Raw genomic sequence first — 4,701 nt, 5'->3', positions numbered from 1 at the left:
TTTGGCTTTGGAATCACATATATATATATATATATATTCATTCTATACATATATATAATTATTATATAGTTATATATAACATCTGAATGTATATAAAGATAGGCATATAACATCTGGAGATGTATGTGTGTGTGTGTGTGTATATATATATATATATATATACATATATATATATATATATATATATATCTTTGTGTCCATCGTATTAGATAAAAGCTGTACCTGTTTTGTTTCATATATATACATTTACATGTATATATATATATTCATAAATGAATATTTTTATATATCTGGAAAACAACTTAGATACAAAGTTTTTAAATCTCTTTCAATTGCTTTCCTTTTTGTCATGGGTGAATCAATTTTATTTATACAATTTTTTTTCAGTTTTTGTAATCATTTTCTGTATTTGCTTTTTCAGTAATTTGTCTCAAATAAATAATTTAAATTTATTAAGTTTATTAAAATTATTAAAAGTAGAAAATTAAATTAAAAAGTAATTGCTTCTAGCAACTGTTTAAGAATATATCTCTTGCTCATACCTGTGAATGGTATTTAATATTTTTCTCTAACGTTTCATGAATTGAAGGCCATATGTTCATTTAGACTTCATTGTGGAATATGGTTTAAGATGTTACTCTTAAAACTAATTTCAAATTACTTTTCAGTTTTCCACAATTTTTATCAAATAAATTCTTTTCCTCTAAGTAATTTGTTTCCTAGTTTTTCACACACTGGGTTATTAAGTTTCATCATTTCTGATTCTCCATTTTCTGTCTCTTCCACTGATCTTCCTCTCTATTTTTAACCAATAGTATATAGCTTTGATGACTGCTACCTTGTAAAATAATATGAGGTCTAGACACAATATTTCACTTAGAGATATGATTTTTTCCCTATCCTTCATTATTTCCCTTGATTATATAGGAATTTTGTTTTTCCATATAGAGTTGTTATTCTACTCAATTTTATAAAATTTCATTGACATGGCACTATAACTAATTAACTACAGTAGCACTGATAATTTCATTATATTATCATGCCCAGTCATGAATAATGAATATTTCTCCAGCTATTTATACTTTTTCTTTATTTCCTCCAGGAATACTTTAAAATATTATTTATAAAAGCATTTTCTATATTGTGGTAGATTGAGCCCAAGGTGTCATTTGTAACCATTTTGTAGATATTTAAAATGTGATTTTCACTTCTATTATTGCCTATTGGGTCTTTAGAGTTATTATATAGAAATGCTATTGATTTTGCAAGGATTTATTTTATAGGATGTAGTTTTCCTGGAAGCGATCATCTCGATTACTATTTCTACTGATTTCCTAGGATTTTCTAAGTCACCTATTATGTCATAAACAAATAAGAAGAGCTAGATATTACTGTTTTTCCTATATTTAGGCCTTTGCTTTGTTTTTCTTAACTTATTGCTATTTTTAATATTTCCAGAAGGATTTAAATTAAAACTGGGCATATTTCTTGGGATAACTGCTAGTATGTTTCATATGATGCTTATTTTTATTTTAGATATTTATTTTGAATATAAGTATACATACATGTATATGTATGTATCTGTTTTTAAGTTCCCTCCATTTCTATACTATGAAGAGTATTTTAGCACAAATGTTTCTTGTATTTTGAAAAAAGGTTTTTTCTATATTTGGACACCAATGACTAGCCAGAGCATATTGACTTTTTAAAATTATAGACTAGTACCTAGTACTCTTTGGATTTTCTGTTCAAAATATCATGGTCTGTGTCCACAAGTATCTTCACATGCTGCCTTTGTAGTACCTCTATATATGATGATGGCACTGACTAACATTTTTTGGATGGATTTTGACTAATTTCTTCTCAGGAAAAAGAATTTCCTTAGATTATTCTTGGGGGTGTATGGGGTGTTCAGAGAGGGGTAGTATCTCTGGTATGGAAGGCTTTTCATGCCCTCCTAGGGCAGCTCTCCAACCTCTGACCCCCACCTGACACCCAGCTCTCACTTGTGGCTCCCAGTAGCTGCTAGCATGCGACAGTGGCCACACCACGGGCAACGGCTTTGACAGGCCGGCTAAACCTTGTGAGAGTAGCCATCAGGGTCGTCGACCCCTGGTGAACCAGGGCTTTGCTCACCCAGCATGTGAAGACTGCTTCAGCAGAACAGGAGGAAGAAACCAACAAGAAGGCTCAATGGCTGAGAAGGCGACGCAGCAAAGCACTGTGGAGTGCTTAGGGCATGTTGGAGCACAAAGGACATCACAGCCATCCAATGCAGCTGAGGAAGTCTCCAGGTGTAACAATTTTTCATGCCCCTGGACCCAGGCTTCCAACGCCAAGAGAGTGGGACTGTCTCTGCATTGACTTTTCCACTTAAATCTCCTTCACGCACTTTTGTACCCACTCATCTATCCTAACCCTGTCTACCCTCTTCAAGACCTGCAGCGATGGGGGAGTGGTGACACAACAGGTGGAGGTGACCACTGGCAGTTGTAGTCACGATCCTGCACGTAGGCGGCCCACGGACCAGTGGTAGATAGGCCCTGTAGGGCAGCAGGGATGTTCGGCAGCATCCTGGACGACTGAGCAGCCCTCTCTAGGACAACACTGCTCACCCTAATCAAGGGAGGGTTCTAGAAAAGGTGTCCCGAGCATTGCCTGCCCTACAAACACCAGGTCAGCACACCATGGCTGGAGGGTCATCCCTTTAAAGTGGTTGAAAACAGAAAACATCATACAAAGAAACTCCTACTAGGAGTATGGAACATCAGAACATTACTTGATAGAGAGAATACCCCAAGACCTGAGAGAAGAACGGCTCTAATCAGCAAAGGACTGGCACAATATAACATCGACATGGCAGCCTTAAGCGAAACACGCTTACCAGAAGAGGGTTCAGCAAACCTGCCACTGGATACACCTTCTTCTGGAAAGGTAGAGCCTCAAATGAAGACAGACTCCACGGTGTTGGCCTGGCTATCAAGACCAGTTTTATCAAACAGCTGCCAGACTTGCCTGTGGGCATCAGCAAAAGGCTCATGAAGATCTGCCTACCTCTCAGCAAAGACCCTTATGCCACAATCATCAGCGCATATGCCCCAACACTGACCAACACAGAGGAGACCATCGAGCAGTTCTACTCTTACCTGAGTGCCGTCCTGCACTCAGTGCCCACAAATCACAAGCTGATACTACTGGGAGACTTCAATGCCTGCGTTGGCCAGGACCATGAAAGATGGAAAGGAGTGCTCGGCAACCACGGCATGGGCAAAATGAACAACGGCCTACTACTACTCAGCAAATGCTCAGAGTTTGAACTCACCATCATGAACACTGTGTTCAGAATGGCAAACAAATATAAAACAACATGGATGCACCCACGATCAAAACAGTGGCATCTCATTGACTACATCATTGTGTATGCCAGCGAGACATCCAGGATGTACAGATCACCAGAGCCATGAGAGGAGCTGAATGCTGGACAGACCACTGATTGGTTAGAGAGACTCTTCAAATGCGCATTGCGCCTCACCATCCAAAACGCGCCCAGACATTTCGCTCATTTTACAACGTGAGTCATCTTAGAGATCCATCTTATTTGCAAACATTCCAGTCCTGCCTGGATGACAAGCTGTCTGCCAAGGGACCACTCACTGGAAGCTCAACTGAGAAATGGAACCAGTTCAGAGACGTAGTGAAGGAAACATCAAAGGCAGTCCTAGGCCCAAAACAACGCAACCACCAGGGAGAACAACACTGCTGTTGAAGACCTATTGAGCAAAAAGAACAAAGCCTTTATGGAGTAGCAAAATAACCCAAACTCTGCTCCTAAAAAGGACAGATTCAAGTCTCTCCAAGCCAAGGCACACTGTGAGATCAGGAAGATGCAAGACCGAAGGTGGGAAAAAAAGGCAGAAGAAATCCAGTGCTTTGCTGATACAAAAAACTACAAACAATTTTTCAGTGCTCTCAAGACTCTCTATGGGCCATTAAAACCCACCACCACTCCCTTGCTATCCTCTGATGGTGACACTCCTTCAATAGAGGTGACCTCCTTCAATAGAGGAAGTCCAAAAAGCCATTAAACAAATGAGTGCAGGCAAGGCACCCTGTAAAGAGGGGATCCCAACCAAGGTGTACAAGGCCTTAAATGGAAAGGCACTCCAGGCATTCCACATAGTGTTGACCATCATATGGGAAGAGGAAGACATGCCCCCAGAACCCAGAGATGCTTCCATTGTAGCCCTATACAAGAACAAAGGCACACGAGCAGCCTGTAACAACTACAGAGGCATCTCACTACTCTCCACTGCCGGAAAGATCCTCGCTCGTGTTATACTCAACAGACTCCTGTCTTCTATTTCAGAGCAGAACCTGCCTGAATCACAATGTGGCTTCCGACCAGATTGCAGCACCATCGACATGGTCTTCACCATGAGGCAAATGCAGGAAAAATGCCTTGAGCAGAACCTGAGTCTCTACATTGTCTTCATAGACCTGACGAAGGTGTTCGACACAGTGAACAGGGACGCATTGTGGGTGATCCTTAGCAAGCTGGGTTGCCCAGCAAAATTCGACAAACTGATCCAGCTCTTTCATGTCGACATGACAGGGGAAGTCCTATCTGGTGGAGAGACTTCTGATCGCTTCAACATCTCCAATGGCGTGAAACAAGGCTGTGTCCTCGCTCTGGTACTATTC

Source organism: Monodelphis domestica, chromosome 4, assembly GCF_027887165.1.
Source record: "Monodelphis domestica isolate mMonDom1 chromosome 4, mMonDom1.pri, whole genome shotgun sequence".
In the NCBI taxonomy this organism is placed as follows: domain Eukaryota; kingdom Metazoa; phylum Chordata; class Mammalia; order Didelphimorphia; family Didelphidae; genus Monodelphis; species Monodelphis domestica.
This window is presented reverse-complemented; position numbering follows the sequence as displayed.